Raw genomic sequence first — 22,890 nt, 5'->3', positions numbered from 1 at the left:
GAGGTGTACAGGGTCGACCCTGGCGCCGATGTGCTGGTCCCAGAACAAGCCTTCCTCCCATTTGGTATCACTAGCAGAATCCTGTCTCAGACCCACCTGCAGTCTCCCACAAGGGAGCCAGGACTAGGCCTGTCTGAGGCCTGCACTATGCAGCTTCTTGTCTGCCTCTGCCTTCTGGAACCATCTGCTTCCCTTAGGAGCAGCCTCGTCCATGGGCCTCAGAGGGGAAGTGTAGCGTGCAGCAAATCATGACATCAGTGGGCTCCCAAATAATCTCCTCGCTACCATCTCAAGGCTTAAAGAAAACAGTGAACACTTTTACGCCAGGCTCCATGCTAAGTGCTGTGCATGCATTATCTCATTTAACCCCGCCACAATCTACTGAGGGAGTGACCACTATAATCATCACTTAGCAGACAAAGAAACTGAGGCACAGTTAAGAACTTACCAATGTCTCACAGCAAGTCCAAGTCAGAACCAAGATTCAAATGCAGGTATCAGGGCTCTAAGTGTGCGCTCAAAATCATTCTGCTATAGTCGCAACCTTAAGTTCAGCCTTCACAGGTGGGAAAAGTTACCAAATGAAGGCACACAGGCAATCAAAGCCCTGAATTTGATGTGTTAAAAATCACAGTTGTGGAGCCAGTGTTGTGGTACAGTAGGTTAAGCCTCCGTCTGCAGTGCCAGGATCCCATATAGGTGCGGGTTCTAGTCCCAGCTGCACCTCTTCTGATCCAGCTCTCTGCTATGGTCTGGAAAGTAGTAGTAGATGGCCCAAGTGCTTGGGCCCCTGCACCCGTGTGGGAGACTCAGAAGAAGCTCCTGGCTCCTGGCTTTGAATCAGCCCAGCTATGGGCACTGTGGCCATTTGGGGAGTGAACCAGAAAAAGGAAGACCTTTTTCTGTCTCTCTCTCTCACTGTCTATAACTCTACCTCTCAAATAAATAAAATCTTAAAAAAAAATCAGAGTTATCAGTGTGGTTAGGAAAGACCTGTAAGTGGGAAAGATCTGGGGTTTCAGGCCATCACCCATTCATTCGCACACATTTGCAGGTACAGGGCTAGATGCTGGTGACAGAGAAGCAGATCCCAGCATCCAGTAAGAGGCAGTATGATCCCGGGCTACATCAGGTCCACCTCCTCCTGCCAGGCGAAGCCAGCCCTGGGCTGCTCTGTGCAGGGGACCTCCAGGCAGCTGTCTGTGTCCCTGTCTCAGTGATAGGGTGGTTTTAAAGACGAGTTCCTTGGCTACCCCATCAGCATTCCCAGAAGAGGGATCCAGGCTGACTTGCAAGTTTCCATTGGTGTTTCTGATCAGCCAGCGAAGAACCCATATTCACAGGATGGAACCAAGAAGGTGGGAAAATCCAAATCTACACACTGGAGGAGCAGAAGATGGGCTGAGTAGAAGATGGCACAAGGGGTGGAAGTGGGACATGGGGGCTTTCCCAGGCCAGGGACTTCTGCACCGCTGCTGGGCCTCCAGGGAACAGCAGGAGCAGCAGCACGGAGACAAGAGTGAGAGTACAACAGCAACTCCTAAAAGGAGGCATTACTGGTACCTGCAATGGAAGACCTCTGGGGCTCCCCCTGCATTTGTGGTCTTAGACTGAAGAGCTGTCCAGAAAAGAGCACCGGGGCTGACAAGCACTGCAGTGCAGTCGCCGCTGTGATATTAAAGTGACAGCAACCATCTGCTTTCATTCTTCTGGACCAGAAATAACAGAAATCATTCTTCATTCATGTGCACATGTAGGGAATAGGAAAATTTTAAAAATTCATGTTCAGAATAGGTGTTTGGCACACTGGCTTAAGTTGCAGGTTGAGATACCTGCATCCCATATCAAAGTGCTTGGTTCAAGTCCCAGTTACTCTGCTTCTGATCCAGCTTCCTGCTAATGCACACCCCGGGAGGCAGCAGTGGATGACTCAAGTCTCTGCCTCCCACCTGGGACCCCTGGATTGAAGTTCCTGGCTCCTGGCTTTGGCCTGGCCCAGCCCTGGATATTGTAGATATTTGGGGGAATGAACCAATGGATGGAAAATCGAGATCTCTCTCTCTCTCTCTGGAACTCCTTTAAAAAAAAAAAAAAAACAACACCTAAATCAGGGCCAATGTTGTTGCACAGCAAGCAGAGTTGCTGCCTGCAATGCCAATATTCCATATGAGCTCTGGTTCACACCCTCTGCTCCACTACTGATTCAGTTCCCTGGTAACGGCCTGGGAAAAGCAGCAGAAGACGGCCCAATGCTTGGGCTCCTGTTACCCATGTGAGAGACCTGGAAGGTCCTGGCTTTGCAGCCATCTGGACAGTGAACCAGTGAATGGAACATTCCCTCTGTGTGTGTGTGCATGTGTATGTGCGTGTGTATGTGTGTCTCTCTACAACTCTGATTTTCAAATAAACAATTAAAAAAAAAAAGTAGTCCTTTTGAAAACAAATGAGACCACTCCTTGAGCATCTCAGAAAGTATTTTCTTAAGGACCTGCGGACATACACTCAATGCTGAAAACTCAAGACTGGCTCATCATTATCCGCCAAAGTGACAGGCAATGCTATGACAATATTTATTCAATTCAACCAAACCACATGACATTTTGAATCAAGCATTTAAAAATGAGAACTACAATTCTAGAAGCTGACAGGATACTCCTCTGGACAACACCAGTCCAGTACAAATCCAGGGGAATGAACACACACAGAGACACACAGAGACACACACACACACACGCCAACACTTGGAATTCTCCCAGAGCTTCCGGTTTTATAAAGCTGATTGCTTTTATTGCTCTTCACCTGAGAAACTTGAACAAAGCAGAGCTGCATCCACAGGGAGCCCTGGCTGAGGCCCGTCCTTCCAGAAGTACAACTGAGGGCAGGCAGGAAGTACAGAATCCAGGCCCTCCCCAGAACAGCACAAGGTGCTCCCTCCAGCCTGCCTCAGGGTGCCTCAGAGACCAAGAGACTGCTCAGTGGCTTGGCATTTGTCAGCGGCCAGCTGTGCTCAAGACTTAGGTAGACCACAGAGGAAGACCGGAGAGAGCATCTCTTACTCCAGGAATCGGGGCTCCAGCAGCTTCCACGTGGTCTTCAAGTCTGTGACAATACCCCAGGGTCAGAAGCAGTACTGGCCACTAGAAACACAACACACACATTTTTATGATTTAAAATTTTCTCACACAGCCACCATTGTAGCACAGTTGGTTAAGCCACCACCTGCAACGCCTACATCCCATATGGATGCCAGTTTGAGTCCCGGCTGCTCTACTTCCAATCCAGCTTCCTCCTAATTGCCTGGGAAAAGCAGCAGAAGGTGGCCCAACTGTTTGGAACCCTGCCACCCATGTGGCAGACCTGGATGGTGTTCCTGGCTTCAACCTTGCCCAGCTTCAGCCATCACGGCCATTTGGGGAGTAAACCAGTTTGAAAGATCGATCTCTCTCTCCCCACCACAGTCTCTCCCTCTCTGTCACTCTCCCTTTCAAATAAATAAATACATTTTCTCATAACCACACAGAAAAGTTACAAAGAGTGAACCTCTAGAATTATTTTTTATTTAACTCAATATATCTAGTATATCATCAAGCCAACGAGCAATCAATAAAAAATGATGAATGTGATATCTTACATTCCTTTCTGTTTGCCGTGGCTTTGAAATATGGCATGTATTTTACATTCACAGCACACATCTCCATTTGGATGTGAGATCTGTATTTCGATTTCGTAACATTTACAGCTGGAAAAGCCAATCCACATACCCAGTTATTCCAAACAGACTTAAAAAGTTTCCCAATCACTGGTTTAAAATTCAAATGAAAATAAAATGAGAAATGTAGTTTCTCAGTCCCACCAGCCACACTCCAAGTGTTCAACTGGAAATTCTGAGCAGTGACAATTGCTATCACACAACAGAGGACTACAGTTTCTTTCTTTCCAAAGTACCCCTCGCCGAACAATCTCTTTTTAAGATGTACTTATATATTTGAAAAGCAGAGAGACACAGAGACTCAGAGGCAGAGTTACGGAGAGAGGGAGGGAGAGACAGAGAGGTCTTCCATCTGCTGGTTCACTCCCCAAAGGCCAGGCCTAAGCTAGACTAAATTTAGGAGCCCAGAACTCCACCAGGGTCTCCCACCTGGGTAGCAAAAACCCCAGCTCTTGAGTCGTCCTCTGCTGCTTTGCCAGGCACATTAGTAGGAAGCTGGATCAAAAGCAGAAGAACTGGGACTGAAACCTGCACTCCATATAGCACGCAGGCATCCCAAGCAGTGGCTTCACCACTGCCCACAACGCCCATCCCGGCTTTGCTTTCTCAACCATCAGAAGTTACGAGGGCAACTCCGAGGAGTTTGATCCTAGGGCAGTAGATCACGGCTAGTCGTTTCTGCTCAAGGATCGGAGGAGTCTGGCAGAATCAAGCAGGACAAGAGTGGGCGCCCCAAGGAGAAGGGAGTGAAGGCAGATCTCAGAGCCCCTGCTGTGGACCCACACTGCACTGAGCACAGAATATTCACCATCCCTTAGGTGCCTGCCATCACAGAGGTGCGTCTTTAGGTGTCTTCAACAGATAAGGAACCTGGGCTTAGCCACATGGAGGAACCTGCCCATAGCTATTTCCCAGGAAGAACCTTCCTTCCTCACACCAGGATCCAAGCAAATGGGGGGAAAGCCATGTCATGTCCTCTCTCGAAGACATAGCAGGCAGATCCAAGGCAGGCCAGGACACAAAGCCAAGCACTCCAATTACCACACCTGGACTGCAAATGCAAGTGGACTGGGGCAGGTGAACCAAGGGTACCAGAGAGGAGATGGCTGGAGAAGCCTCATGTTTACGTTTGTGTCCCATTGAGCACCCAATCCACCCAGGGGCTGCCACTTTAAGGCCCACTAGGACACCAACCCTGTTGTGGCCAAGAATCAAGCACAATTCGCCCTCCATATCCATGGATTCAACCAAGTTCAGACTGAAAATACTGAAAATTGTATGTGCACTGAACGGATACAGGCATTGTTCTTGTCATTATCCCCTAAACAATAGAGCACAATTACTTACACAGCATTTACATAATATTAAGAATGATTAGGGGGCCGGCGCTGTGGCCTAGTGGGTAAAGCTGCCTCCTCCAGTGCCGGCTTCCCATATGGGCGCTGGTTCAGGTCCCAGCTGTTCTACTTCTGATCCAGCTCTCTGCTATGGCCTGGGAAAGCAGTGGAAGATGGCCCAAGTCCTTGGGCCCCTACATCCACATGGGAGACCCAGAGGAAGCTCCTGGCTCCTGGCTTTGGATCGGCACAGCTCCAGCCATTGAAGCCAATTAGGGAGTGAACCAGTGGATGGAAGACTTCTCCCTCCCTCCCTCTCTCTCTCTCTCTCTCTCTCTCCCCGTAACTCTGATATCTGAATAAATAAATAAATCTTAAAAAAAAAAAAAATGATAGGGGCCAGCACTGTGGCATATCAGGTAAAGCCACTACCTGCAGTGCCAGCATCCCATGTGTGCCGGTTCAAGTCCTGGCTGCTCCACTTGCGATCCAGCTCTCTGCTATGGCCTGGGAAAGCAGTGGAAGATGGCCCAAGTCCTTGGGCCCCTGCACCCGCATGGGAGACCTGGAGGAGGCCCCTGGCTTCTGGCTTCAGATCAGCACAGCTCCAGCCATTGCAGCCATCTGGGGAATGAACCAGTGGATGGAAGACCTCTCTCTCTCTCTCTCTGCCTCTACTTCTCTCTCTGTGTAACTCTAACTGTCAAGTAAAACAAATAAATCTTTAAAAAAAATCAGACGCCTGATGCCCAGACAGGCGGAGCTTACCACAGAACCCACCAGAATTCTGTGTCCCCTGTTCTCCTGAGGAGCTGTTGGCCACACACCGGGAATGAGCTCATTCCTAATGAGAAGCTCACAGACTGTGGCTCAGGCTCTGGAGTTCACGGGACTGAGACATGGGGGCAGCTAGGAGGTGAGCTCCCCAGCCCAGCACAGGTGCCCTTGCTACCCTCACTTCTAGCTTCGCCACCACTGAGCTCTCAGAGTTGGCAGCCTCCCTGCCACCCCTGGTCTCCCTGGAGCTTCCACAAGCCCAGGGCAAGTCCACAATTCCAGAGTATTCAATCCACCCTCACTAGGGCAAGGGGGCACAGCTGCTCCTGTTATGGCTTCTCTCACAGAGGCCTGAGAGCCAGCTCTTCACGACAGAACACAAAGGAAGCCAATGCTTCCAGTGTCCAGGGGGTAACTGGCCCGACTCATCCCCCAACTCCCTCGTCCTAGTCATGGAGATGTAAATCAGCAAGTTCATCTTGGAAACACGAATGCAGTAGGCTGCATCCACTTAGCTCTGTGAAAGAGCACAATGTCTTTCCCTCTTTGCAATCCCTTTAGTGGGTTGCCTGTGAGGTGCATCTTATTACGGCGTAACGCTTGTTCCATAACACCATTATGCTCTTTCCCGTCTACCTCCACAGGCAGGTTTTCTGAGCTAAGAGAGTATGCACTTCATTCCGATTCCCCAACACCCTCATCCCAACCCCTACCCACACGTGGCCACCAGGAAGTCATTTTAAGCCAACTGCATCTTCCACTCAAAGGAGATGCATTCACTCTAGGGGTGGGGAGGGGCACCCCCCCAAACACCAGCCCAGGATCCTAGAAGACAAGATGGAACCTGGACCTCGGACTCAGCTGAAAGACAGTCTCTTAGCCTCACACATTGTAGGCACCGCAAGCTCCAGCCAGAGAAAAAGTCCCTGTGGGTCACAGGGCCCTGAGCTCACCGCCTGGTTCCTTCGTGGGCATTGCTTCCTGTGCCAGGAAGGCCTGGCAGCCAGCCCCTTTCCTCTGGCCAGCCCCTGTGGGATCAGGGATCGTGTCCTATTCCACTCGGGGAACAAGAGCTGAATGAATGGATACTTGTCACTGTCAGTCCTACCCCAACCTGCCGTTTGGTTCACTTGGAAACGCTTGCCGCATCAGGAAATGTGTCTCGGACAGAGCGCTCTGTGTCAGCTGCGACAATGAACAAGGCCTTCAGGAGCAGAACCAGCACAGACACAGGTGAGAATCCGGGGCTCAGCCGGTGCTTGCATTTGCCAAGGTGCCCCCCCACCCTGCAAAAGACAAGTCCTCTGCAGGCATGGGCTGCGCACCCCCCCCAGCCTGGCTCCCCTAGATCTGTCCAGCTACGTCAGCTCCCAACTGGAAGGGGGCTGTCAGAGGCACCCTCATGAAGACATGTTCTTCTGTTGACGCCCTTTTGAGTCACAACCTGCAGGCAGCTTTTGGCAAAGCCAAGTCTCAGGTGGGTTCCAGGGTGGTCTGCATCCAGACCTCGGGGCTCTTGCTCATGAGTACTGAGCACTGATGGGTAACGCTAGCTTTGTCTACCCCATCTCCCTACCAGTGCGCGCGTGCGCACTCGTGCACACACACACACACACAAATACAACATGAAATGCTCACGGGAAGAAAAGAGCTTTTGCTACTAAGAACTGTACAATAGCCATTCTCACACCCTGCTGTGCCCCAGACCCCCCACAGAGCTGTTCTGCCCTTTGGCTTCCTGCCCTTGTTGGTCCTCCCCTGGCCTCCTCCCACGCTCTCTCCTCACTGGCAGCTCTCTCTGGCCCACTCATAGTGAGTATTTCTCCATGGTGGGCGGCCACACTCCAGTGAATGTGTATTCACTCTCTCACTTTTAAATAAATCCTGCTCTCACTTGTGCACTGCAGAAAAAGAAAAAGAACAACCACGGGAGTGACCGTGAAAAGGCAGGTTCCTGGGGGCCAGTGCTGCGGTGTAGCAAGTAAAGCTGCCACCTGAAGTACCAGCATCCCATATGGGCACCGGTTCAAGCCCCAGCTGCTCCACTTCTGATCCCGCTCCCTGCTGATGACCTGGGAAAGCAGTGGAGGATGGCCCAAGTGCTTGAGCCCCTATACCCATGTTACAGACTTGTGTGAAGCTCCTGGCTTTGGCCTGCCCCAGCTCCAGCTGTTACAGCCATTTGGGGAGTGAACCAGTGGATGGAAGTTCTCTCTTTCTCTCCCTATCTTCCCCCGGTACTTCTGCCTTTCAAATAAACAAATCTTTAGAGAGAAAAAAAAAAAGAAAGAAAATGCAGGTTCCTGTGCCCCAGGCAGAGTAGGTGGGGCTGGAGACTGTACAGTGCCAGGGAGTTCCTGGATGCTGCTGCTACTGGCCCCTGGACCACACTCTACACTCGCAGGGCTGAGCACGGCACCTCAGGCAGGAACACCTCAGGTGTTCCACAGACCCGGCTTCTCACCGGACTGAATGGGCAGTAAGGCAAGCCGGACGGCTTCAAACCCCAATCACCTGGAACACTGAAAGCACAGCATTGTTTTCTTGCCTTCTCTTTTATTTTTTTTTCCTTAGTGTTTTTTTTCAAGTACTTAGTAAAGCTTCATTTTCTTGTTTAACTTGCTGACTCTACGCTTAGGCCTTCACCACTCTCATGCAGCTTTTCTGCTCATAAGGACAGGGCCCTTGATCCTGTCGAGAACAGGTTCAGGACACACAGAGCCAGCAAGGGCCCTGCTGACTCGTCATTGTGCCCTGGACAATCTCACGAGGACTTTAGGTCTCACAGCATAAGCCCCTCCCCGTCTTCCCGGGAAAAGCCACAGGCAGATCCCCATAGAGGGAAGCAATCCTATTACAAGGGGGTCAGGACAGGCTAGCTCTGTGGGAGGCTGCACGGTCGGTCGAAGCTGGGCCATTCACAGCACCCTTACGCCAGTCAAAGAACTGTCAGGACAACTCTTGGGTCCTGCACCTCCTCAGGTCTGACTACTGGGAAGGGCATAGGGATAAGGAGAAGAAAAGGTCTCCATAGCTGCTTTGGTGTCCAGGTCACATCAAACTTCTGGCACCACTGTTTTGTTTTGCTCTTTTTTTTTCTTTGAAGATTTGTCTGTTTATTTCAAAGGTAGAATTACAGAGAGAGACAGAGAGATCTTCCATCTGTCGGTTTACTCCCCAAATGGCTACAATAGCCAGAGCTGGGCCGACCCAAAACCATGAGCTTCTTCTGGGTCTCCCACATAGGTGCAGGGGTCCAAGTACTTGGGCCATCTTCTGCTGCTTTCCCAGGCACATCAGCAGGTAGATGGATCAGAAGTGGAGCAGTCGGAACTCACACTGGCGCCCATGTGGGATGCCAGAGCCCCAGGCCATGGTTTTACTTGCTACACACAGCAACGTTCCCACCACTGGTTACTTCTGCTCTATAGTTGTCCCTTGGTATTCGAGGGTCACTGGTTCCAAGACCTCTCCTGGATACCAAAATCTGCAGAGGCTCAAGGCAGTCCTTCTATAAAATGGCATAGCACTGGGGACAGGTGTTTGGCTTTCCAGTTAAGGCACCACCTGGGTTGCTTCCATCCCATCTCAGAGTAGAATGTGCACCCTGGAGGCAGCAGCGACAGCTCAAGTAATTGGACTCCTGTCACCAGTGACCTGCATTGAGTTCCTAACTCACTCCCAGCTTCAGCCTGGTCCAGTTCCTGCCATTGAAGACATTTGGAGAATGAACCAGAGGATAGGCGATGTCTCTCTCTCAAATAAATAAATAAAATTGTAAAACGGAAAAAACAAAAATGGTGTAGTACATAGTATTTGCACATAAGCTATATTCATCATTGGTATATTTTAAATCGCTTCTAGCTTACTCATAATACCTACTACAATCTGCATGCTCTGTGAGTAGCTGTTATACTCTATCATTTAGGGTTTAATGACAAGGAGAATGACATATTCAATACAAACACAATCTTTCTCAATATTTTCAACCCATGGGGATTGAATCTGTGGATATGAAGGGCTGATTGTAATCTAAAAAGGATTTAATTTCTCAACAAATTATATATTTTGTGCTAACATTTCACTGAGTTCACCAGATATGACGCATGAGGAAGTCGTGACGAGCCAGCAGAAAGCTGGTGCCACAGGAAGGACACCCAAACTCATAGCCCGTGACCTCTGCCTCGAGTCCACTGCCCCAGGGCTCTCCCCCAGCCTGACCACTGCAGCTGGATGCTCTGGTCAATTACCAACATACCCTGGGACTGGCAAAGCAACAAAGGGCTTGGTTCCTGTCCTCGAAACTCAACCTAGCAGACAAAAACAAAAAGAGCATACACATTAGACCACTCTCAACCAAGACAATGTGCAATCTACAGCCAAACTGTGTGGCCAAAACATTACAGGTTTCAGATTTTCCACACAGGCAATCTGGCGTTTCATCACAGTGTGGCCACATCCTCCCCCTGCATCTGGACCAAAGGCCTTCGAGATCTCATACTCACGCTAAGCAGAATCAGCACCAACTTTCAGCCTTCCTACAGTTTACTTTGAAAAATTAATATGCACCTGTCCCTGTGGAACTTGGCAATCGCATGCAGGCTCAACTCTGAACTACTCTCAGCACAGAGGCTTCTCCATTCTCTGTTCCGTAGGTCCCTCTGCCTGGTGTCTCACGCCAAGAGAAACACATCCCCAAAACCAACAATGTTTGCCAGCTTGTGATTTTTTTTCCTGACTTTTATTCCTTGTACACACATAGCAGAACAACAAATGAAACTCCACTGTTAGTTTTAAAGGGGGAGAGGGAGGGGCCAGCACTGTGGCGTAACAAGTAAGGCCACTACCTGCAGTGCTGGCATCCCATATGGGCACTGGTTCAAGTCCCAGCTGCTCCACTTCCGATCCAGCTCTCTGCTACGGCCTGGGAAAGCAGTGGAAGACACCCAAGTCCTTGGGCCCCTGCACCCATGTGGGAGACCCAGAAGAGACTCCTGGCTCCTGGCTTTGGAACGACGCAGCTCCGGCTGTTGCGGCCAATTGGGGAGTGAACCAGTGGATTAAAGACCTCTCTCTCTGCCTCCCCTCTCTGTGTAACTGTGACTTTCAAATAAATAAGTCAATCTTTAAAAAAAGCGGGGGAGAGAGGGAAGGAAAGGGGACAGGCACTTGGCCTAGTAGTCAAGACACTGCTGGGGACGCCCAAATTCCCTCTCAAAGTGTCTGGACTTGAGAACCAGCTCCTGTTCCTGAATCCAGCTTCCGGCTAATGCACACCCTGGGAGGCAGCAGTTGATGGCTCAAGTACTTGGGTCACTGCCACCCATGTGGGAGACCTGGTTTGAGTTCCCCACTCTTGGCTTCAATCCCAGCCCACCCCCAGGTATTCCGGGCATTTGAAGATTTGAAGAGTGAACCAGTAGATGTGAAGTCTGTCTGTGTCTCTCTCCTCTCCTTCTGTGCATCTCAAGTAAATAAAACTAGAATTAAAAAAATATTAAAAAGCAGAAGGGTAGGGCTAGCACATCTGGATCCCATCACTGTAATTTTACTTTCTTAGCATCTCCCATCTCAGACAGAAGGTAGCAAAGCCTGAGGGGCAGGGCACAGGACTAAGGTCTTTTGGCTCTTGATCAGGCCTTACCCTTAACCTAACAGGTGACCTTGGGTGGAGCCCCAGCCTAGCAAGGCTCAAGGCTCGGTTCTAGGCCAGAGCCCCAGTGCTAACTTGCAATACAATTCAAGTGTTGATGAATTTATAATGACCTTCCCTCTCTGCTTGATTCTATCTGCAAAGATGTTACTCCTCCTGGAAGAGACACAGGCATTGTTCATTTCCCTCCAGGGCACGCTGCTCCCTTTCCCTTCATCCCTGTCCTCCACTCCCCCATGCCTGGTGGTCTCTCCACTTCCCCAGCTCAGCTTCTCAAGCAGGGGCTGTGATGAGAAAGAGCCCCCAGGAGACTTTCCCAATTGGCACTGAGCTCTCTCCGAGGACCGTCTAGCACAGCAGGCCTTTCGTTCCTCAAATAAGTTCTTAATTGTCTTTTCGGAAATGTGCACGAACGCTGATTTCAAACCATTTGGCAAGTGCCTCGCAGGGTAATTTCTCTGACATTGTGCTTAGAGAAGGAGGATTTAGGAGTCTGGAGGAGCATTAGAAAGATTGTATTCCATCTGATCCTGTCCTCGGATGAAAATAAAACAACTTTCTCAGGGACCCACCGCTGGCGTAATGCAAACTCCCCAGGGTCCCGCGAGCTCAAATTTGCTGACTTGTACGTTTGTATCTAAGTCGCCTCCCTAGGACAGTGAGGAGGGTTTAGGGGTTAATAGATTCAAGAATTAGGACACACGTGTGTGGTCCCAGCCATGCTGGACAACAAGCTCTCCTATCCCCAGCGTCATCCTTCCAGGTGGCACATTGCGGAGGGGGTGGGGGGAAGATGTCATTGGAGTTAGCAATGAGAAACTCAGAGCACTGTTTGGAGCCAGAATCCTGAGTTGAAGTCCCCACTTACCACCTCCCAGCTACTGTCATTCCTCTTGACCCTGTCACCCCCCCACACACAACCCGATTTAAAATGTTAATAGGTTGGGGCCAGCGTTGTGACTCACTGGAGTAAGCCATTGCTTCCAATGCCAGCATCCCATATCACAGCACCAGTTCAAGTCCCAGTTGTTCCACTTCTAATCCAGCTCCCTGCTAATGCATCCAGGAAGACAGCAGATGATGGCGGAAGTACTTAAGCCCCTGCCATCCACATGGGAGACCCAGAAGGAGTTCCAGGCTCCTGACTTCAGCCTGGCTCAGTCCCAGCTGTTATGGCCATTTGGGGAGTAAATCAGCAAATCAGCAGATGGAAGATGGATCTCTCTCTCTCTCTCTCTCTGCCTTTCAAATAAATTAAAAAAAAATTTTATAATGTTGACAAGTGTCCCTGTGTTCTAGGCAAGCCCTTTCCCCCAATTCCTAACAAGCGCTGGCAAAATTGCAGAGTCCACATGTGGAGGTCCAGGTGGAACCTGATATTGTACATTCCCAGCAAGTTCCTAGGTGACTCTCAGGTCGCTGGGCCATGAACCATCTGGAGACAGCAAGAACAAAGAGGCATTACCACCTGACTCCATGCTTCCCAAATGCCAAGGGTAAGAATCACATGGGGGAAATCGTATATGTCAGCGCAGGTCTGGCCAACTGTAAATTTAAAAGCACTCCTGGAAGTCTCCTAACCAGAGGAGTTTGAGAAACTCTGAACTAGCTCATTGGTATCTTTCATTTAAAGTTCCCACACAGGGGCAGGCGTTTGGTGCAGTGGTTACACCACCACTTGGGACACCCACATCCCACACTGGAGAGTCTGGTTCAAATCTTGCCTACCCATACCAGCTTTCAGCTAATTGCCACCCTGGGAGGCAGCAAGGGATGGATCAAGTATTTGGATACCTGCCATTCACATGGGAGACCCCACTGAGTTGCAGGTTCCTGGCTTCAGCCTGGCCCAGCCCTAGAGATGCAAGCATTTGGGGGATGAGCCAGCAGAGGGAAGATCTCTGCCCATCTCCTCTCTCCCTTTCTCTCTCTCTCTCTCTCAATTTAAAAATAAATTAAAAAAAAAAAAACTTTTTTGAAAAAACAAAACTCCAATACAACCTTTGGATGCCCTTGCCTCCTTTCCATCACTCACACCAGGGAACTGAATGATCTACCAAACTAGCTCCTGTTTCTGGGGGTCCCCGGAGCACACATGTAGAGATGAAGGAGCTCCCAAACTTCTCCAAGGCCTGGGCACACTTGGGAAATGATCAGATTTGTTGGGTCTCAGTGCAGCCCCAAAGAGGGAGGAAGGAGTGAAGGGCACTGCCCACCATCTCAGCACACCAATAAGCAACCTATTCCAGCCTCACTCTCATTAGTCAGTGAGCAAAAGCAAGCCGCACAGCTTACAGGACATCTCCCCCACTGTTCTGAAGATGACCCAAAACACAGAAGAAAAAGACGCACCGAATTCCCATCCTGAGGTCGTCTGTAAGGGGCTCCTTCTACAGCGTACTCGCCACACCCCACCCTCCCCTGTGGGCTCCTCGAGGCTTCCACCATGGCATCGGAAGGGACTGCGGGAGCCCAGAGGAGGGGACAGCACCAAGTTATCAGCAGATGTCAAACCATTTGTCCCCAGATTCTCTGGGCTCCATGTGGCATGGTCAAGGTCCTCTGAAGCATATGTGTTTCCCAGCTGTGCAGCCACATATGCTGCTGTTCAGGAACCACCAGCAGCTGAACAGAAGATACAGACTGCATACATGGCCTTAGGGGCTGCAACTCTCCTTCCTCAGTGTTTACCGCCTGAGACAACTCTTGTATCACCTGACTCCGTGCTTCCCAGATGCCCCTGGAAAGAATCACATGGGGGAACTCACACATGTCAGGGCAGGCCTGGCCAGCTGTAAATTTAAAAGCACTCCTGGGCGTCTCATAACCACCTTCAGTCCGCACAGAATGTCTGCTCAGAGCCTGATAACCCAGGATGCATATATCCAGTCCCGTGGTTACCCAGGCTTTCAGACCATGAGGCCCCGACACAAGCACATGTGCCTCCTCCCACAGAACACAAAATGCTCGTTTCAGGAAAAAAAAATCCTATGCAGCAGGCATCGTGGTACAGCAAGTTAAGCCACCACCTGCAATGCCAGCATCCCCTACGGGAGCACTGGTTTGAGTCCCAGCTGCTCCACTTCTGATCCAGCTTCCTGCTAATGCACCTGGGAAAGCAGCAGAAGATGGCCCAAGTTCCTGGGCCCCTGCACCCGTGTGGGAAACCTAGGAGAAGCTCCTGGCTCTTGGCTTTGGCCTGGCACAGCCATGGCCTTTGCAGCCACTTGGGTAGTGAACCAGTGGATAGAAGCTCTCTGTCTCTCCTTTCTCTCTGTAACTCGACCTTCCAAATAAATAAATAAATCTTTAAAAATAAATAAATCAGAAGGAAGGAAGGGAGGGAGGGTGGGAGGGAGGGCAGAAGAAAGCCATGATGAGCCAAAGTTTGACAGTACAAGGGCTGATGCAACAAGATCATCAGAAATGAGATCGCTAAAGGTTCACATTTGCCTATTCATGCTGAGAACAGTCTGGAATCAGACGATTATGATTAACAGACATGAAATCCAGAATCATCGCAAAAAGTACATCCACATCCAAACGTGAGTTGAATTCAGCAGGTAGCATGTTCCTGAACTGCAGGGTCCAGGGAACAAAAGCACGCCGCAGATACAAAGGCAGCCCAAGTGGGGGCCTCTGTGCTCCACCTCTGTGTTTCTCTCATGGGAGAAGTGGGGAAACCTGCTGCAGAGGCATCAGAGGGTGAAACATCACAGATCCAAACGAGCCTGTAGCTGACAGGACTGCCACCAATGCCCCTTCACCTTCAAGAGACTTATGCTGGACACCAATGGGTTGTGCTGTTCAGCAGACAGTCTACAGAACTGTCACCTGCCCCTAAAAGTGTTGTTTCCAGGACAAGCCTAGAGACCACTGCTAAAAAGGTTAGTTTGTCATCTGCTGAAGTTCTACCTTTAGATCTCTCCTATCCCATAGAGAAACATGGTGGCCATCCTACAAAGAAGTCTATAGCATCATAGGGCAGTGACCCTGAACAAAATGAGGCCTCAAGGGAAAAATCAGTAAAATAAAGTCTAAAGCAAACTATGAAATCGTGACAGTTCAAGAGCAACCAAGGGCTGGAGAGGCCAAGGGATTTCCCTATCTGGCAGCTGCATACGAGAGAAGACACAGCAGAATCACCCAGACACCGATCTCAACGGCATCCACAGAAGCATCTATCTATTTAAAGATTCATTTATTTATTTACTCAAGAGCTAGAGTTGCAGAGAGGAAGAGAGAAAGAGAGAATGAGAATCTTCCATCCACTGATTCACTCCCCAGATGGTCGCAATGGCTGGGGCTGGTCCAGGCCAAAGTCAGGAACTTGGAACTCCATCAGGGTCTTCTACGTGGTGCAGAGGCTCAAACACATGGGCCATCTTCTGCTGCTTTCCCAGGATATTAGTGGGGAGTTAGATTGGAAATGGAACAGCCAGGACTTGAACTCATGCCCATATGGAATTCTCGTGTCTCAGGCAGTGACTTAACCCGCTGCAACACATCACCAGCCCTCAGAACAGTTTTGAAAATAGTGGATGGGGCCAGCACTGTGGCGCAGCGGGTTAATGCCCTGGCCTGAAGTGCCAGCATCCCATATGGGCACCAGTTCAAGTCTTGGCTGCTCCTCTTCCAATCCAGCTCTGCTTTGGCCTGGGAAAGGAGTAGAAGATGGCCCAAGTCCTTGGGTCCCTGCACTCATGTGGGAGACCCGGTAGAAGCTCCTGGCTCCTGGCTTCGGATCGGTGCAGCACCAGTCGTTGCAGCCATCTGGGGAGTGAACCAGCAAATGGAAGACCTCTCTCTCTCTGTAACTCTTTCAAATAAATAAATCTTTAAAAAAAAAAAAGAAAAGAAAAAATAGTGGAAACTCCAGATTCCAGTGCTGACAGCTCTGGAGCAGCAGTGGCACTCCCAGCACACAGAGCAGTCCTCCCCACGGGCAGCGTTCTCACTTCCAGCGGTGCCAGCCCCTCCTTCCAAAGCAGCAGCTCCAGGCAGGGGGGCCACCGCTTCGGGCAGGTGAAGACCCCACACACTCCCGAGTTCCTGCACCTGCCACTGAAGAAAGGGAAGCAAAAGGAGGGCCCCCAGGCCAGGAAGTCGACCTCCCCGAAGATTATTTAGAAAGAACAAGAGCACAGCAGCAGCATCAGGAGAGAGCACTGTGAGCCCCACTGCTGTCAGGGATGAGCTGCAGGGTGCAGAGTGTGCAGAGGAGCAGCTCTGGGGCAGGATGACCCTCCCGTCCAGGGAGAGCTGAGGAAGCAGCCTCCTCCACGCAAGGTCAAGGGCAAGTCAGAAAAACCTCGGAGCGCAGAGTTGCAGGGGGATCCCGAGGCCTGCCAGCCTGCTCCCCACCACACCGGCCTCCCCAACATGCAGCAGTTACTGCAGCTAGATGCTTGTGTTACCATCCTACTCAAGGAGCTGGTCTGCTTCCAGGACCCAGTCAAGGCCACAACCAAACGCCGGTTTGAATAGAATGAGGGTGGGAGAGGCTCTCGACCATCTGAGGCTAAAGAAGCTGAAGTGCATCACTGTCTCTCCCAAGCACAAGAAAACAGTCAACAGGCAGGCTGGACAACACCTTGCACACCATTGTCAGTTACACCTGTGAGCTGAGCATCCCCTTTGCTCTCATCCACTATGCTGGGGGACACAGTGTGAACAAAGCCATTATTGTTGGCAAGGAGGGCATCTCCAGCTACCTTAGGGCCCAAGTCCAGTTCCACAAGATGGTTGGGCTGGTGATAGTAACCAGGCAGGCACACGAGACGACACTGGAGAATGGGCAGCAGGAGCTGGTAGAGGAGCTGGGGCCCCACAGTAAAAGGCCCCTGGACATGAAGGGCCACACTACAGAGAAATCTGGAGCAAAAACCTATACACATAATCAGTATGCCCAGGAGCTGGAAGAATCAGTGGAGGCTGCAACTTCTCGGATGATGAACTTGAATTTACGGGAGGAGATCTTCCCAGTGCATCTGTGTGTTCTGGGTAAGGAGGTACTACTGGGACTTTTTCTTCTTCCCAGTTCTTCACTGCCCTAATGTATCCTGTGAGACTGCTGAATGTGGAGACAAGCTGGCATGAGAAGGCATGTGAAACAGTGGTTGTAGCCCTCAAAGTCACGAATCCCATGGAAATGGTTTCTTGGCTACACTTGTGAAAATCTTTTCTAAAAGCCTGAGGATGGGACCAGTCTTGTGGTGCAGCAAGTTAGGCTGCCACCTGTATCACTGGTATCCAGTATGGGAGTGCTGGTTCAAGTTCTTGCTACTCCACTTTCCATCAAGCTCCCTGTTAATGTACCCAAGAAAGCAGCAGAAAATGCCCCTGGTACTTGGACCCCTGCCACCCAGGTGGGAGACACGGATGGAGTTCCTGCCTCCTGGCTTCAGACTGGCCCAGCCCCAGCCAATGTGGCCATTTGGGGAGTAAATCAGCAGATAGAGGATCTCTGTCTCCCCCTTTCTGCCACTCTGCCTGACAAATAAATAAAAATAAATATTCTTAAAAAAAAAAAAGCTTTGGAAATACAACAGTGGCCTTCTAAGCACCCTGTGGATCTGGAAAATACTAGAAAACATGGTACAGCAATCTGGCAGCTAAGGAAAGGGCTTCTCTGTTGCAGCAAAGCTCAGCCAAGTGAGCTGATTTTCAACAAGCAGGGCTGTACCACTGCCTGTGCGCGCACAGGGCCCACAGCGAGGCGACTGTGGGAGGCGCCCGCCACTCCCATGACAAGCACTGCCTTGCCCAGAGTCTAGGCAGGAGGGCCATGGGGAGGGTCTTTTCTTAGGGGACAGAGCTCTTGGGCACAGAGTCCTAGAAAATCTGCCAAAAGGTGCCTCAGAAGGAAAACTGGTTATCCCTTTGACCTGAGTTACTCCTTTTCATCTTTGTTTTCCAAGAAAACAATGTATACCAAAGTTCTGGACTTTAGTTGGACAACCTCCAATCTTCCATTTTTAGGTGAACATATCCTGAAAGTGTCTTCCCTCTTAGAGGCTGGGGCACAGAGTTTACTTTTATATTTCCCTTGTACGTAAGAAGGATTATTTATTTTGAATAAAGAATGATTTTTTTTTTAAAAAAAAGAGAGAGAAAGAAAAGAAAGAAAGAAATGGTGCTCACCCTTGCTAAGGAATTACAGCCAATTAATTACCTTGTGCCTAGGAACATGCACAGGTGCATCGCCCACTGAATACCCACAACCACCCCAGGACAGGGAGAAGAGGGACTCCTTTTACTGATGAGGACACGAGGGCTTTCAAGGTTAGGAGACTTGCCCAAGGTCACTCTAGAACTGGTGGCCACCGTGCAGAAGGATCCCAAGTCTGCCTGCACATGACCCTGTGCAACACTGTCCCTCTTCTGCTTTGTTCTACCAGCTCTGCCCATCCATGCCCTTCCAGGCTGTGCACTCCAAGGGGACAGGGTTCTTTGTTTCTGGCTGTTCCCACCGTGCATTTAGGAGACACTTGGAAAAGACCAGCCAAATGGAGGAACGAGTATAAAGCCAGGTGTCCCCTGTGAGAACAGGTGGCCTCCAAACCTATTCACAAGCATACATGTGCACTCCAGTTAAAGACTCCCAAATGACCAAACAGGACTTGACCAGACCTAAGTTGGAAAACTCACAGAAGGGCACGAGGCTGGGCAATGGAAGACCTGAGCCGTTCTTCTCCCATCCCTGCCACCTCGCCATCACAGTGGACAAGCCACAGGGCCCCCTTTGCATCTCAGCTTCCCCATCAATATGATGGCTTAATTCATCACTCAGACCTTTGTGAACTGCCAACACGTACCAGACAGGATGCTAAGAAAAAAACCAATTAACGAGGCCGGCGCCACAGCTCAATAGACTAATCCTCCACCTTGCGGCACCGGCACACTGGGTTCTAGTCCCAGTCGGGGCGCCGGATTCTGTCCCGGTTGCCCCTCTTCCAGGCCAGCTCTCTGCTGTGGCCCAGGAGGGCAGTGGAGGATGGCCCAAGTGCTTGGGCCCTGCACCCCATGGGAGACCAGGAGAAGTACCTAGCTCCTGCCTTTGGATCAGCGCGGTGCGCTGGCCACAGCACGCCGGCCGCGGCGGCCATTGGAGGGTGAACCAACAGCAAAGGAAGACCTTTCTCTCTGTCTTTGTCTCTCACTGTCCACTCTGTCAAAAATAAAATTAAAAAAAAAAAAACAATTAACGAGAAATGGACAAGAGTTTCACGTCCTCCCTCAGGACCAAGCCCACATCATCCACAGGACTCAACTATTTTCAAACAAGTGGGGGACACAGAGGGCCCTGGAGTGACCACTGGGTCTGCAAATCCAATCTTTGCTTTACAAACTAACTCACAGAAAATGCAGCTCAAGTGACAAGTTCCCAATAGGCTGATTGAAGTGTCATTCATTACATACAGTAAAATTAATCTCTTTTAGGTATACAGCTCTATAAATTCTGACAAACACATATATATCCTGCTGCTTTGTTGAAGCATTCATTAGCTCTAACTTTTCAAGAGTACACCATCTACAACAACAGGGGCAGATAGGATCCAATGACACAAAGTTTTTTTAAAAGAGTAGAAATGTGGCTCTATTGGAGAAACTAACATCCAAATTATTGTCATCTTTTTTTTATTTTTGTTTTTCTTTTTTAATTTTTGACAGGCAGAGTGGACAGTGAGAGAGACAGAGAGAAAGGTCTTCCTTTTCCATTGGTTCACCCCCCAATGGCCGCTGCGGCTGGCGTGCTGTGGCAGGAGCACCACGCTGATCCAAAGGCAGGAGCTAGGTACTTCTCCTGGTCTCCCATGGGGTGCAGGGCCCAAGCACTTGGGCCATCCTCCACTGCCCTCCCGGGCCACAGCAGAGAGCTGAACTGGAAGAGGGGCAACCGGGACAGAATCCGGTGCCCCAACCAGGACTAGAACCCGGGGTGCTGGCACCACAGGCGGAGGATTAGCCTATTGAGCCGAAGCACTGGCCTGTTGGTTTGTTTTTGATCCTTTAGCTGAGAGATAATTTATTGCACACATGTTATACTCGGCCACAACTGAGAACAGAACTAGTCCAGAATGTCACAGGCCCAGGTCAAAGGGCTATCAGGGACTGTTCTGGTGTCAGCAAAGTGGGTCTCATAGGTGGTTTCAGCACTCCACTGGCGATGGAAGTTCCAGATCTTTTGAGACGGGCAGTCCACAACGTGTCCCAGTGACCTTCTTTCTGCTGCCCCTTTGGCCATCATGGAACACAAGCCAGCAGTGTGCTTGCGCCTCTGTCTCACCTTTCTTCCACATTTCAGCATGCTCATTCGCTTCTTGCTCCACTTGGTACATGGGGCACGAAGGAGTCCAAGAAGACGGTGCTAAGGCCAAGAGATGTCGTGCTTTTTAAAAAAAAGTCCTAGTGAGCATTCAAAAAGAAAGCACCTATGTTCTCCACAGGAGTAAGGACAAGCAAAACGGGCGGATGACTGCCCCCAGTGGTATTTCCTAAGAGAAAAAACCCAACATCAACCTTTCTACTTCTGAGGCAAGCTGCGCTACACACATCATACATAAGACGTTCTGACTTTGTAAGGAGGAGGAACTGAGATCTTTTCGATGCATATTAAATACACATATAAAATCCATTCTCTGACCAAGATGAGGGAAAAAAAAAAATCAGTCTTCAACTATTCCGTTCTCATGCAACGAAATCCGGCAGTCTGCTGAATCCATCTTTTCGGTTCACATCCTGCCTGGGCTTCCTAAGACCCACCTAGGGCACAGGCATTTACAGATCGACCTTCCTTCTTCCCTTTTGTGGAATCAAAGGACGAAAGCCCCACCAACCTCATCGGTTCCCTCTCTCCTGTGGGCTGCCCTCCAAGTCTTGCTCAGTCATCTGGCGTCCTTTGTTTCCTTCTTTTCCTCATCTCTTCTTTCTTTCGGTGGAGAAGGGGAAGGCGATGTGGACCTTGGAGATCGGGAGCCTCTTCTGTGCAGGGACAGTGAGCGGCTCCCTCTCCGATCCTCTCTCCCGCCACCAGCACCTTTCCCAGCACCTGCGTTCTCTCCCTCCTACCTACTTCCCCTCCGTGGGGAGGGGCGGCAGCTGCCACCCCTTGGAGTCCCGCTCCTCCTCACACCCAATTAATTAATCTTGGCTGCCCTTTCTAAAAGTGAAGGTCTCCACTCTGCCAGCAGGAAGAACATAGAACCGAAACTCCCGTCTCCAGAGTGGGGAGAATCAATTCACAGAAACATCTGCAAGACAGGGAGCACTGCGGTGGTCAAGCCACTGACTCTCTTACTGACACCCCTCCCCCGCCCACAGGAAAGCAATCACGATTTCTATGTCATAGGCACACAGAGCCCAAGAATACAAACACATTTCTCCCAAAGGTTATCCCTAACCACCTGTGTCACTTAAAACCACAAGGCCTCCTTGAATTAACTCCAAAAATCTCTAGTATGTTTCATATACTGCCAATGCTCCAAAGGAATTTACCTGGACCAGGAACCCACCTTTTGTTTTAAGACTTAAGTTAAAATGAAGGGCATGGGGCTGGCACGGTGGCGCAGCGGGTTAATGCCCTGGCCTGAAGCGCAGGCATCCCATATGGGCACCGGTTCTAGTCGTGGCTGCTCTTCTTCCAATTCTGCTCTCTTCTATGGTCTGGGATAGCAGTAGAAGATGGCCCAAGTGCTTGGGCCCCTGCACACATGTGGGAGACCAGGAAGAAGCTCCTGGCTCCTGGCTTCGGATTAGCACAGCTCCAGCCCTTGCGGCCATGTGGGGAGTGAACCAGCGGAAGGAAAACCTCTCTATCTCTCTCTGTAACTCTGTCTTTCAAATAAGTAAAATAAATCTTTTTAAAAAAAAATGAAGGGGATGAGCTTATTAAAATGGGAGAGGAGTGATTATTCAGATAGAAATCTAGCAATCTAATAAACTTAGATCTCTGATCCAGACACAACAACAGCATTACCAGGCAGGAAATGAGAACAAATGCCATTACAATGTAACAGGTTTTTAACTCCTCCCTCCCACCCCACCCCCACCGTGTGACTGACTTCTGGAAGAAAGCAGAACCTACCCTCAAGCCCAAGTTCAATGGCAATCAAACTTCAAAATGCCTGAGAATCTCATGATTAGGAAAACTACACATGCTTGGGCCCCACACTGACCTACCACATTAGAATCTCTGGCCATTGGTCAGCCACAAGACTTGGCCTTAATCCCAGATAAATCCAATGGAGCTGACCCAGACCTCATACATCCCTACCTAAGAGATCATATATTTTGTCATATGAAGGTACTTCAAAAACGTCATGGAAAATGGAATGAAAAAGCAAGTTTTTTCAGTGCCAAAAATTCTGAATCCATGCATAGTTATTTCATAACACATTTTCCATATATGTTTT

The 22,890-nt window shown here is 50.0% G+C and overlaps 1 protein-coding gene and 1 pseudogene across 4 annotated transcripts in view; one reads left to right on the top strand and one right to left on the bottom strand.

The window, feature by feature from the left end:
• The window catches only part of TLN2 (talin 2), a 481,872-nt gene that overhangs the window by 443,507 nt on the left and 15,475 nt on the right, over positions 1 to 22,890 (bottom strand). The window lies entirely within an intron of this gene.
• On the top strand, positions 14,324 to 21,827 carry LOC133770589 (selenocysteine insertion sequence-binding protein 2-like; annotated as a pseudogene).

This window comes from Lepus europaeus, chromosome 11 (assembly GCF_033115175.1).
Source record: "Lepus europaeus isolate LE1 chromosome 11, mLepTim1.pri, whole genome shotgun sequence".
NCBI classification, from domain to species: Eukaryota; Metazoa; Chordata; class Mammalia; order Lagomorpha; family Leporidae; genus Lepus; species Lepus europaeus.
The sequence above is the reverse complement of the archived record's forward strand: the minus strand, read 5'-3'. Positions and strand labels throughout refer to the sequence as shown.